This window comes from Zea mays, chromosome 7 (assembly GCF_902167145.1).
Source record: "Zea mays cultivar B73 chromosome 7, Zm-B73-REFERENCE-NAM-5.0, whole genome shotgun sequence".
Classification (NCBI taxonomy): domain Eukaryota; kingdom Viridiplantae; phylum Streptophyta; class Magnoliopsida; order Poales; family Poaceae; genus Zea; species Zea mays.
Window position 1 is genome coordinate 86,180,575 of NC_050102.1, and position 14,057 is coordinate 86,194,631.

Here is a 14,057-nt window from a genome sequence, read left to right on the forward strand (position 1 = left end):
GAGAGCTTTGGAGTATATTTCCATATGCACCGACTTAAAGATGAAATGACCAATCGGCCCATGATAGCTTGTATTATGATTGTAACCATTTGTAAAGGGCATGAATGTAATTTCTCACAGGCTGCGTCCTGTGCCTATAAATAGATAAACAGTATCCCTGTACTGTTCACGTTATCCTGTATTCGCTCGTGTGCAACGCTCGGATTTTTGCCTTCTGTCAAGCCAAAGGTACAAATGTAATTAAATATTGTCTTTAGATTTATCCAAGTTTATATAATGAAGATATGTGAATGATGTTATATGATTATTCATATTATCTTTTATGTTTCACGTGCTTTGTCTTTCATTAATGTATACCGTGATGATGAAGGTACGTCCTTCATGACCTTCGTCCGAAGATCGTTATATCCTAAGGGAAATAATTCTTCGAAGGACGAAGGACATTAACATTTAATACTTTGTGTTGCCTTGTTCTTAACTCATAACATTTTAGAACAAGTCCCCAACATTGGCGCCCCCCTCCGGTGAACACACTTCCACTGTTGAGCTGATGGCTTCGTTCAACAATCAAGCTGAAGTTGCTTCGGCTACGAAGCTGGTGCTCCCGATAACAGGCGGTTCATGCTCAGAACCGGCCAACAAGAAGTAGAAGAAGGAAGCTTAGAGAAGGGTGCAACATGTTGGGGTGCAGGGACCCTTCATCAAGTCAAAATGGTCCCACATCCCAATCACCTTCTCCTAGGAGGACCTTCAGCTCAAGGATTACCCTCATAATGATGCTATGGTTATATCTTGTGTCATCAAGGGATTTCTGGTCCACAATGTTCTGGTTGATACAGGCAGTGCAGCGGATATCATATTTGCTAAGGCCTTCAGACAGATGCAAGAGCCAGAGGACAAGATTCATGATGCCACACACCCTCTTTGTGGCTTCGAAGGAAGGAAAATTGCAGCACTCGACAAAATCACGATGTCAGTGACTTTCGGCTTCGTCCACAACACAAGGACTAAACAGGTTGTGTTTGACATCGTTGATATGGAATATCCCTACAATGCAATCATTGGTCGTGGGACACTCAATGCTTTCGAAGCAATACTTCATCCAGCATATCTATGCATGAAGATACCTTCGGAACAAGGGCCCATTACTGTTCATGGTAGTCAGGAAGCTGCTAGAAAAGCCGAAGGAAACTGGACAGACTCAAAAGCAATCCACAATATAGATGGAGTCGAAGCATGTGAACAGTACAAGTACAGAAGAGAGAAGGCTGCTTCGGCTGATCAGCCGAAACCTATGCTTCTATGTGAAGACATAGCAGAGCAGAAGGTACTACTCGGATCTCAACTATCCGAAGAGCAGGAGAAAACTTTGATAAGGTTTTTATTCAACAACAAAGATGTTTTTGCTTGGTCAGCCAATGATCTCTGTGGTGTCAACAGAGACGTCATTGAACATTCACTCAATGTCGACCCGTCCTTCAGGCCAAGAAAGCAAAGGCTTCGGAAAATGTCTGATGATAAAGCTGAAGGTGCTCGAAATGAAGTAAAAAGACTTCTCAGTGCTGGTGTTATCAGAGAGGTAAAATATCCAGAGTGGCTAGCCAATACTGTTATGGTGAAGAAGGCCAATGGCAAATGGAGAATGTGTATTGATTTCACGGATCTCAACAAGGCCTGTCCGAAGGACGAATTTCCATTACCAAGGATAGACTCTCTTGTAGATGCAGCAGCTTCTTCAGAACTTATGAGTCTACTGGATTGCTACTCAGGATATCATCAAATATGGATGAAGAAGGAGGATGAGCTGAAGACTAGCTTCATAACTCCTAGTGGCACCTATTGTTATCTTCGGATGTCTGAGGGGCTCAAGAATGCTGGAGGAAGTTTTAGCAGAATGACAGCCAAGGTCCTTCATTCCCAGATAGGCAGAAATGTGCTAACATACGTTGATGATATCATAGTAAAAAGCACGAAGCAAGAAAATCATATCACTGATCTGCAAGAAACATTTGCTAATTTCAGGCAAGCTGGCCTAAAATTAAATCCTGAAAAATGTGTCTTTGGAGTGAAGAAGGGTAAGTTCCTTGGTTGTCTAGTTTCAACGAAGGGGATTGAAGCTAACCCAAGCAAGATCGAAGCTATCCTTCGAATGGAACTGCCAAGCACAAAGAAGGGGGCCCAACGGTTGGCAGGAAGACTGGCTTCATTGAATAGATTTATATCTAGATCAGCAGAAAGAAACTTGCCATTCTTTGAAATACTAAAGTCAGTCGAAGTCTTTCAATGGGGCCCAGCTCAACAGAAAGCCTTCGAAGAGCTGAACAAATACTTGATTGATCTAACAACATTAACTCCACCCGCGCCAGGGGCTCTGTTACTATTGTATGTGGCAGCTTCGCACTCTACAGTGAGTGCGGCGCTTGTGCAGGAGAAATTGGAAGGACAAATTAAAAAGCAAGCCCCAGAATACTTTGTCTCCGAAGTTATAAGTTTATCAAAGAAAAAATTTACAGAATTGGAGAAGGTGTTGTATGCTGTCTTAATGGCCTCTAGGAAGCTTCAGCATTATTTTCAAGCATTCCATATAATTGTTCCTTCATCACAGCCTCTAAAGGATATTATGAGGAACACAGAAGCTACTGGAAGGATTTGAAAGTGGGTTGCAGAACTCAACGGATTCAGCATTGATTATGTGCATAGATCCTCAATTCAGTCCCAGGCGTTAGCAGACTTCATCGCTGACTGGACGCCAGGGGCTCAGGAAGAAGCAAATAAAGATGCCGAAGCTTGGACAGTGTTCTGCGATGGTTCCTGGGGAACCTTCAGAGCAGGTGCGGCTGCTGTCTTAGTTGCACCTTCCAAAGTCAGAACATGCTATGCAATAAGGCTTGATTTCAGTTGTACAAATAATATTGCTGAATACGAAGCTTTACTTTTGGGGCTTCGGAAGTTAAAGGCAATGGGGATAAGAAGGGCGGTCCTTAAAACCGACTCTCAAGTTATTTCTGGTCATGTTGACAAAAGTTGCAAGGCAAGAGATCCGAAGCTTGAGAAATATCTGGACACAGTTCGAAGGCTTGAAGCTTCTTTCGAAGGGTTTTCTGTTAAGAATATTCCACGAGGAGAAAATGAGCATGCTGATCTGCTAGCCAAGTCAGCGGCACAGGGGCTGCCTTTACCTTCAGAAGTATTTTTTGAGACAATAAGAGCACCTTCGGTGGAACTTCTCGAAAGAGAAGTGCTCATTATATCTCTTGTTCATAGTGAAGATTGGAGGACTAAGATTATATCTTTCCTCGAAGGTAACTGTCTCTCGGATGATGAGGTTTATAACAAAAGAATGGAAGCAAGAACAAGACCATATGTCATAATAGAAGGGGAGTTATATAAACATGGAGTTTGTTCCCCACTTCTCAAGTGCTTGTCCAAAACCGAAGGTATAGAACTGATGAAGGAGATACATGCAGGATTGTGTGGATCCCATATTGGGTCTAGACCTCTTCTGGAAAAGCTTTTTCGACAAGGATTCTATTGGCCGAAGGCAGCTTCGGATGCAGCAGATTTGGTTCAAAAGTGTGAAAATTGCCAAAATGTGCAAGAGATCAGAAGCAACCTTCGTCATTGACTCAGCTGATACAACCAACCTGGCCATTGCAAAGATGGGGCCTGGATTTACTAGGTCCACTTCCATCAGCGCAGGGCAACTTGAGATATGTTGTGGTGGCGGTAGACTATTTTTCTAAGTGGATCGAAGCGAAGCCTTTGGCGACAATAACTTCGGCTATAGTCCAGAAATTTTTCTGGCAAAATATTGTTTGTCGCTTCGATGTGCCGAAGGCTATAACTGTGGACAATGGAACACAATTTGATGTTGAAACATTCAAGGATTCCTGTGACCAAATTGGCACAAATATTCATTTTGCATCAGTAAGGCACCCGGAGTCAAATGGGTTGGTTGAAAGAGCAAATGACATTATAATGACGGGAATAATGAAGCTAATCTTTAATCAGCCCAGAGGAAAGTGGCCAGATGAGTCGATTAAAGTGTTGTGGAGCCACAATACAACTATATCAAGATCAACAGGTTTTACACCGTTCAAATTATTATTTGGTGATGAAGCCATAACCCCAGAAGAAGCTAAAGCAGGATCAATAAGAACAACAGCTTCGGCAGAAGACGAAGCTGATTATCACGTAGCAAAAGATACTATAGAAGGGACCAGACTTCAAGCTGTGGAGAATATCAATAAATATCAAGCCGAAACAATAAAATGGCACGATAGAAAGGTTCGATTGAAAGACATTCAGCCTGGACATTTGGTGCTTCGGAGAGTAGCCAACCTTGACACAGTAGGCAAGCTTCAGCTGAAGTGGGAAGGACCCTTTCTGGTAGTATCTTCGTCAAGACCCGGTTCTTACAGATTAAAGGACATGGACGACAACGACATTCCTAGATCTTGGAATGTGGATGAGCTTCGATGGTATTATGTATAAATTGATGTAATATTTTTCATTTTTCCTATGGCACCCTTTTCCTTTCTGAAGGGGGAGAAAGGTTTTTAATGGGGCCATAGTTTGTAATTTTTCCTTTCTTATTCAGCTCTACGAGAGCAAAATCCCCCAAAATATGTAAATGTAAAATCTGAGCATGCACCATCGAGTGCAGAGAAAAAGAAAAAAATAGGGAGAAGCTCGAAAGTAGTCCCTAAGGGGATGCAGAGCATAACGAAGCTACAAAAAGTCGTTCCTAAGGGAGCGCAGTGTAAGTTTTCTGCTCAAAAGTCGTTCCTAAGGGAATGCAGAGCCAAATACCGTCGAAATATAAGGCGAAGCGCGAAAAGTCAACGCGGATACCACCGAAATAGAAGGCGAAGAAGTTCAAAAGACGTTCCTAAGGGGATGCAGAACTTACACTGAAAATAAGCGGTGCAGCCGAAAAATAAACAGCAAAGAGACTTCAGTCATTCCTAAGGGGATGAAGGTTATGGATGTGGCTTCGTATGTGTGTCTTCGGGCCTTCATTTGCACAATACATTACATCATACATTGCATTCATAAACATTCATTTAGACATACATAGGATCATCATCATCATATCATACAGATACAGACAGTTGCTCCGGCTCTAAGGATACAGCTTCGGAAGCAGATTTATGCTTCGATTATTTACAAAAAGAAGGGAAGGTGTTTTTCGCCTTCGGCTCAAAAAATGCAAGTTTCGTCCACATCAAAGCACTTCATACATTGACAGGAAAGGTAAAAATATATTTCAAGGTATGGACAAATTTACAGAGTAGAATCTGATTCTCAAATTACAATATTCTTTACAAAGGATAATACAAAAGTTTTCCTAGAGTTTTTTCACAGCTAGGCTTTCGGCTTCATCATCATCTGTTAAGCTTCGGATCGTCTGCTAAGCTTCGGCTCAATGCTCTTGGCTTCGTCATCCTGTACATATTAAAGCATTATAAGGTAAATTCAAGTTTCAAGGAAAAGGTAAGCACAAGGTATGAGTTTATTACCGGTTTAAGGTGACTTCGAGCTTCGTCACTAGCCAAGTTCCGCCCGCCCTTTGCCCAGATTTGAGTAATGAATCTGTTTCCGATGCTTCGAGCCAGGCCAGGGATATCATCCAAGTCTGCTGGTGATAGGCTGAAGTTTAGTCTGTTTACGATATTTCCATGTGTGCATCCAGCCTTCATGAAAGCGACATCCGTGCTTTGAGAAGCTAGCAAGGCACAAAAGTCACCATGCCCAGCTATAACTTCGTCGAGAGCATCAACTTCACCTTCGATATGATCAAATGTGCCCGACAGGTTTTTCGGAGCTGGCTCCAACTGAGTTAAAGACCTGTTTCAGCCATTGGATGCACCGGGTGCCGAAGCCTAAGCATTTTTCTTGCACATCCTTGAGTGATTTCTGTATATTTGAGCTCTTTTCAGCTTCAGCTTTGAGTTTTGTTTTGAAATCTTTTTTCTCTTGCTCAAAGCTTTTTGACTGTAGGGAAAGTTCACTGTTTAATCTCGCGATTTCGGCTTGAGCTTCCGCCAGTGAACCTTCCATCGTTTGAAGCATGAAGTCCTTCTTTTCTAGGGCAGCTTCATGTTCTTTAATCTTCTTCTCCAAGCCCTCAATTATAACTTCGTTTTTCTTGTCCTTGAGGTCTTGTTGCATCCTCAAGGCTTTGCTTAGCAGTAAGCTCTGACAAAATAACCTTCATCAGAAAGCATCTTCATATTAAAACAATAAAAAGCTAAGGGAAGTGTAATACCCCAGGTGTTACCAAGGCCCTACTTGTACCCCTGACTTGTTATCACATGTGTTAAGTGGAAGAGAGGGAGCCCCAAAACCTTGGAAACCCTGGATTAACTAAGAATGTTAAGGGCAAAAGCTTCACCCCAAACATTTTGAGCAATTGTCACCTTGGGCAAAAGAGGTTGAAACCTAGACCCTTAAAGCACTAGACTTCCAAGCAAGGGATTAGTGGGCAAGCTAATCAAATGGCAAATTCTTGTTTCTAATCCTTAACCAAGAGTTAAGTACACATTAAAATCTATAAAATGCAGAAGGGAAACATTACAAAAAGGCCCCTTAAAGACCCCAAATCCATTCTTTAAGAGGAAAGCACACTAGAGCTCTCTAATCCTATCTAAGTCAAAAATAAACCCTAATCTAAAGATCAGGCGTGTTCACTTAGTAAAGTGCGCCAAAACCACTTGGTCTGAATACCAAAAAGGAGCCAAACCACCTAAGGAACCCACTGGAAAAGTTTGAACTCAAACCAAATTCGTTTGACAAGATTTGACACCACTTTTGTCTCGGGGTGAACAGTGAGACAACCCAGTTTTGGCGTCCGCAAATCTCCCTATCTAGGGCATATCTACCATTGGAACTCACATACAAGAGACAACCCTAGGTGCCAGGAAGAGGTCTGCGCAGGATTTTTGCCAAGATTCGCACGTTTGCAATCTCAGCAAGCGTTTGAACAAGGGCAGAAACACACCTCCACGTGTTCGACGCGCCCTGACCTCGCCAGAGCACGCCCGGCACCCGACCCCGCGCGCCCCGCGTCGTGCCAAGCCGAGCTCGTGCCCTTGCCTGCGCTCGCGCCTATAAAGCCAGCCAAGGCTTCAACCGTACGCCCCCGCTCGCTCTCGACCTCGCCGGAGCGCAAGATCACCGGCATTTGCCCTGCTCACGGCGTGCCAGTGGCCGCCCGAGCACCCACCACAGTAGACCGGCCAATCGAGCCATTCCTAGCCCCGTCCGACCCTCGAGAGAGACTCTGCGTGCCTTGGTGAAGCTCCCAGAGCGAGGAATCGAGCTCTGCCTCGCCGGAGACACCAAATCAAGGTCACCGGACTTCACCCGACCGCCGGCGAACGTGGACTGACCTCCACGGTGAGCCTTTCTTCGATTCCTTACACGGGTAGACTCCTTAGCACCCCGTGAAGCTTTCCGTGCCCTTGGATTGAACTGTATCGCCGTGGATAGGCCGGAGCACCCGCCGCCGACGAGCTCGCCCGCCTGCACACGTGGACCGGCCGATTCCGGCCATCACCGTCGTTGATCCGTACCTCGTCGTGACCGCAAGGCCCTCCCGAAGCCAACCCCGTCCTTCATCGGACCTCCCTCGCCGCCGGTAAGCGGCGCCGCCCTTTTTACTTCCGCGGGTACTGTTCAAAGGGGGGAGGGACCTCGGGGAAGAAGGAATAGAAGTCGGGGGGTTTTTGAATTGTTAGAGACTCAGATGAAGAGTTGTGCAGGGATATAAGTTAAAGAGATGGTTTAGGAAAAGCCCAGGGTCCTCGGTGTAAACTGGTTTTCCAGAAAACCTTTTAAACATTTCTCATTTAATACAAACAGTGCTTGTAAAATTTATAACTTCAGTTTTATTCAACCAATTCGAGTCAAACCAATTTTGCTAGGTTTTGAATAATGTAAACTACTTAGGAAAAATACAAAACCCTCTAAGTGCTGCAGAAGAATTTAAAGTTTGGAATTAAATAGTGTTCTGACCAAAAGCTAAATAAAAGAGGGGAAAATAGTTACACTATTGGACTGAGGTTAAGAAAAATCAGAGAAGTACTTAATCACTCCCTAATCTGTTTAAAAATAGTAAACCCCTCAGTACACCATATTAAGGTAGGGTTTGCCATTTAAATCATTTTTAGCCTAAAGTTAAAGAAAATAGAAAAGGTAGTTTAAAATAAGAACTAGGGAGCAACCACATTTTTGTTAGCTCCCTTATTCAGTATAGTTTACTGGAAAATTTTGTTGGACCCTTGTTTAGTACAAAAGAAATGAGATACCTTTTATTTTATGCAAATAATAAAAACTTAGGAAAATCTTAGAAAAATAATCCTGAGAAGACCACACCCCAAACCTTGGGATAACTAATATTTTGTTATTATGAATGTAGGAAAAATATGAGTTTTGTTGTTTGATATTTTTCAAATAACAAGTTAGTTATAAGTACCTTTTTGGCATTAAACTTTAGAAAATCACAACTAAATATCCAGTAGGTCTTTTTATGTGATTTTTAACACAGAGACCTAATATCACCTATGAATCTGGACAAAAATAAAATTTAGTGCAGGGACCTCCCCTACACTAGAGCTATAGTATAAAGTGTCCTTTTTCCCTTACTTTTGTAAATTTTGCACAAGTAGTATCTGAATTAAATTCAGCCTCAAACTTTTAGAATAACCTACAATGGTGAATATTTACCCACTGTAATTTTTATAACATTTTTGGAAAATGTTAACTGACCATGATAGTTCAAAATGCTTAAATAGAAGCACAATGGAAAGAAAAGGGAAATGTTGGGAAAATTAGATAATGTACAATCAAAACCTTTAAGTACCTCATGGGGCATAAAAATATGATTAAAAAGTGTAACTCCATTCAAAATCTCGAAGATGAAAGTGCAAAACCCTTAAGTATACCCAAAAGAAACCCTAGAGTCCCACTGAACTTAGTACTAATTTATCATGCATAACCTTTATAATTTATCATGTCATTAATAAGCATATATCTTATTCATTGCATTCGATAGACTGTAATCTCGCTGACGGGGAGTACATCCTCGTGCCGGAGCAAGGAGTTGCTCAGGAGATAGCCCAGGATCCAGCACCAGAGCCTGCCATCGAGGATCTGCCTGCCCCAGCTTTGGAAGGCAAGCCCCGGTTTTATGCATAATCGTTTATATATGCTATTTTACTACACTTAATGTTTGTAGGCTTGTACCGTGCACTTAAGTGTAGGAGTTGGCTGAAACCTTAGTTGCATGAACTCAGGATTCCTTTTGAGATGGATACTAGTATGCTCGGTCGAGTAGCTGCTTTGCTAATTAGGGATCTCGATAGAAGTTGAGTGATTTTTCTAGCACTCGCGCGAGGTGAGGAATTGGTTGTATCCATTTGGATAACAGAATGATGATGGTCAGTGGACATGGGTCCATGGGGACGCGTGGTCTACGAGACGGAAATTGGAATAAGGATTAACGTGCGGATACCTATGTCAAGCGTTTGAACGTACTAAACACATGCCGAGAGTACCTGAGTGAACTTGGCAGCAGACTTTACCCCTCATGCAACCTGAGACGTGGTCTCCCATTCCGGTTATGGTGGGTACAAGTGCAGTCACTGCACGACGGCAGTTGGGGTCAGTGAGGCATTGTACACCAAGGGGTGAGCCCTGATCTGTTGACGGGGAATCGATGGGGACGGTTGATGTGTGTGGGGATGGAGTGCCTCGCCACGTCGTGTGTTTAGGTTTACCTTGCAAGGATAAAATCTCAATTTGAATCGTCTGCTTCTCGCAGCTAATAAGACTGCTTGATCCATTGTACTGCATTGAGTAACAAGTGGAAATGTGTTGACTTGGCAGAAGATGTTGAATGCTAAATGTTTGATACCATGTATGATTAGATAGGTACACATTTAGTCTTAAGAGAGTCACACTAAAACTTGAAAAAGCTAAAACTTGATTTTAGACTCATCTAGTGCTTTTTGGCAACCTAAACCCCTCAGCCAAACAGTTGCATGTCTAGAGGTGGAGGAGTAGACTCCTCACACCGGGGAAGTCTAGCTGAGTATTAGTATACTCAGCCTTGCTTGTGGCATAATTTTACAGGTTCTCTGGAGGACATGGTTGCTGGAGTGACTTGGCTGTCCATCTTGCCACCGGGCTGGACAGTCGAGTGGGACCCTACCTCGGGAGAGGAGGAGCATGAGGAGTGATGGGACAGGCTTCCCCATCCCTCCGTTTATTTATCGTTAGTTTTATTCCGCTGCATTTCGAACGATGATCACTGCTTTTGTTAACACTCCGATGATGTTGTAATAAATTAATTACTCCTTAATGTTTGGTTTTATGTTTTATTGTATTTGCTCTGTGCCTCACCATCGAGTGAGTATGTGGTACTTGATCCTGTTAGTGGCCTCGTCGGACTAGATCCGAGGGACTGACGTGTTATTCCTATTTAAGTGTGGTCTAGCCTCTAAGGTGGCACTTAGGCACTTAAGTTGGAATAATTCGGGCGGTTCCGCCACAGCTGGTATCGGAGCTTGTACCACCACAGAGGAATCAATAAACTATAAATACCATCCTTTTCAAAAGTAAAACTTGTTAGAAACCAATGTTGGATAGATCGGTAAGACGATAGGGATGAACATAGAGCGTGAAGCCTTAGGATGATAGAAGGGTAGCTAGGTGGCTATTTGAGTAAGCCCTACAGGCTACTATAAGGAATGGGAATTTTTCCCTATTCCCTCTAAGTTGAAATGAGGTCGTTTAGGATGAGCATGCATGCATCCTTTACTTAAACTACTTGGTAATTGGGTAAGAACTTTAACTACATGATAATGAAAGATTAAGTACACTCAGTGGCCTTATCGTAACCTCGATAGACTAAGCCTTGATCCCCTTTTATTTTTGTAATTCTTTTTCTTTTTCGCTTACGCTTAACCGTACACAGATGACTTCTCACGGATCCTCGAAAGGAGGGAACGCACATTCCCACACGGACGGACTTGCATGAGAGGGTTTTCCCCGCATCTTGTGGGAGGTACTTCAGGGAGCCGGTTATACGACGCCTCCCTAGTATGTGGTGCTGCTGTTCGAGGAGCACCGGGTGCCCCGCTGTAGGGTGAGGATGACCCTAGAGCCTCATCCCTTACAGCTAGGCTGGCGTTCGTTGGACTTCGAGTCTTTCGGATACCGGGTTGAAGACACCATCGAGGCCATTGCTCTCCATGGGCTGACGACCTTTTGTGGTTTTCACCCCTTGGACCTGTCTACTCATCCCATTGGCTTGTTCCCCACTGAAAAGGAGGACGACCCAATGTGGAAAGACCGAGTGGAGCATGCCAAGGATATATGGGCTCTTTACCTAGGGCAGATTGCTCACTTGACGGTGCGATGCATGAATGCCCAGTACCGACTGCAAGCAGTGCGAGGAGAGGCAATGTCTCAGCTAATGGTCTTGGTGGAGGCTACCAAGATCACCCTAGATAACAGAGAGGAACTTGTGGTAGACCTATCCACTGAGATGGTGGAAAAGAACCTACAGGTGGAAAAGATGGCCAACCAGATCCAAGAGCTTGAGGAGCTAGTGGGAGCCAGGGAGAACACCATTGAGGTTCTCGAGGATCAGCTGATCAACACTCAACAACAACTCGAGGAGGCTAACCAGCATTTGGATATGCACCATCAGGAGATTCAGGACATGGAGGCCAACGAGGATGTTGACATCGAGGGAGGAGTGGAGCCGGAGCCCGCATGTAGCCTAGACACTGTTGGCTCAGGGAGACCCCCTTCCCCCGAGTCAAGTGTTGCCTCGTTTGTTCATTAAGTTACAGGGATAGGGTTAGAAGTGTGTGGCGGCAGAACTCCTCAAAGCTAGCTTAGCTTTTGCACCCTTGGGGTACTAGGCTGGACAGAGTTGAGTCTTTTGGTCGTTAATGTAATTGTAACAAACTCTTTTGGAGTTATGGATGGCGGGTGATGTCAACTTTTAATTATGAAAGAAATTTTATGTCTTATGGTATCTTTTATTGAAGTATGCAAGGAAATATTGGCATTTTGCAAATCTTGTCCATTTGCATCTTTTACCATATGTGAACCCTGACATCGCGCTTATGATATTAAAGAACATCCTAAATTTTCAGATGGCAGGAAGGGCGCGCTGTGGACAGAATGAGCGCATTCCTCCACCACCGCCAACGCCTCCTACCATGCAAGAGTTGATGGCTCAACAGAATGAGATTCTGCGTCAGTTAGCTCAGCGTCAGCCGCCACCTCAGCACTATGGTGGTGGTGATCATCATCAACGTCCCCCAGTAGCAGCCACTTATTAGGAGTTCCTCAGCACTCAGCCGCCATTGTTCACTCGGGCAGAGGATCCGCTTGATGCTGACGTACGGCTCAGGGTAGTGGAATCCAAATTCCCACTACTAAATGGAGTTTGTCCAGATGTGGCTAAGGTCCGGTTTGCCACCCAGCAGCTTTGCGGACTCGCGCGGACATGGTGGGATCACTTCCTCGCTATGCAGCCAGTTGACCATGTGGTGGAATGGAGAGAGTTCAAGGCAGCTTTCAGAGGGCATCACATACTGGCAGGCATTATGGATCGCAAGCTTAATGAGTTTCTGGCACTCACTCAGGGGAATCGTACTGTGTTGCAGTACGCTCAGGCCTTCAATGACCTGTGTCAGTATGCTGGATACCACGTAGACACTGACAAGAAGAAGAGGGACAGGTTTAGGAGGGGCCTCAGTACTAAGCTCCGCGACCGTCTCAACATAGTCAGGGCAAACAGCTACAATGAGTTAGTCAACATGGCCATTTCTCAAGAAGACTGCATCACGACCCGCCAGGCAGAAAAGAAAAGGAAGACCCCTGTGGCAGGACCTTCAGCTCAGCCTCAGCGCTTCAGGATTGTATCTGATACTCAGAACAGGGGACCTCAGCAGCAGCAAGGACGTTGGGTGATCCGACCACAGCAGCAGTAGCAGGCACCCAACCGCTCTTAGCCCCCAGTTCAGAGGAACAATCAGCCACAACAGCAGTACCGTCAGGCCAATGACAACAGATGCTTCACTTGTGGCAGCACTGGACACTACGCCAAGAACTGCCCCAAGAACCAGCAGAGGCAGGGTCAGAATTCCAATCAGAACCAAGACAAGAGACAGAAGGTGCAAGTGAGACAAGGCAGGCTGAACTTCACCACCATGGCTGATATTCCAGAGGGAGCACCCGTCATGACTGGTATCTTTTTCGTTTTGAATAATCCTGCAATCATTCTTTTTGATTCTGGTGCATCACACAGTTTTATCAGTGCAAAATTTAGTGCCAAATGCCAGTTACCTTTCCATCACACCAATGGGGGTATTACAATTTCAACACCAGGAGGCAGGGTTGCCACCTATCAAATCAACAGGCATGTGCCTATAAAGTTTGGTAGTCTGATCATTAAAACCACCCTCCTCATTTTGGGATTGGATAGTGTGGATATCATTTTAGGAACTGACTAGTTAACAAGACATCAAGCAGTAATTGATATTGCAGCCAGGGCCATTGAGATACATTCACCTATTTGTGGTGAGACTACATTATATTTGTCTGACCAGGGTTGTACCCGTTCTTGTGCCTTTACTATGATAGAGTCACCTGTTGAGAGAATCCCAGTGGTTTGTGACTACCCAGATGTTTTTCCGGATGAATTACCAGGGATGCCACCCGATAGGAACATAGAGTTGGCAATTGAGTTGCAACCCGGAACGGCTCCTATATCCAAGAGACCCTATAGGATGCCCCCAGCAGAGTTGGCGGAATTGAAAAAGCAGTTACAAGAATTGTTGGACAAGGGATTCATTTGCCCAAGTACTTCACCATGGGGATGTCCCGCCTTGTCTGTGAAGAAGAAAGATGAGAGTATGAGGTTGTGTGTGGACTACCGCCCTCTCAATGCGGTGACCATCAAAAATAAGTATATGTTGCCACGTATTGATGTATTGTTTGATCAGTTGGTGGGAGCCAAGGTGTTTTCCAAG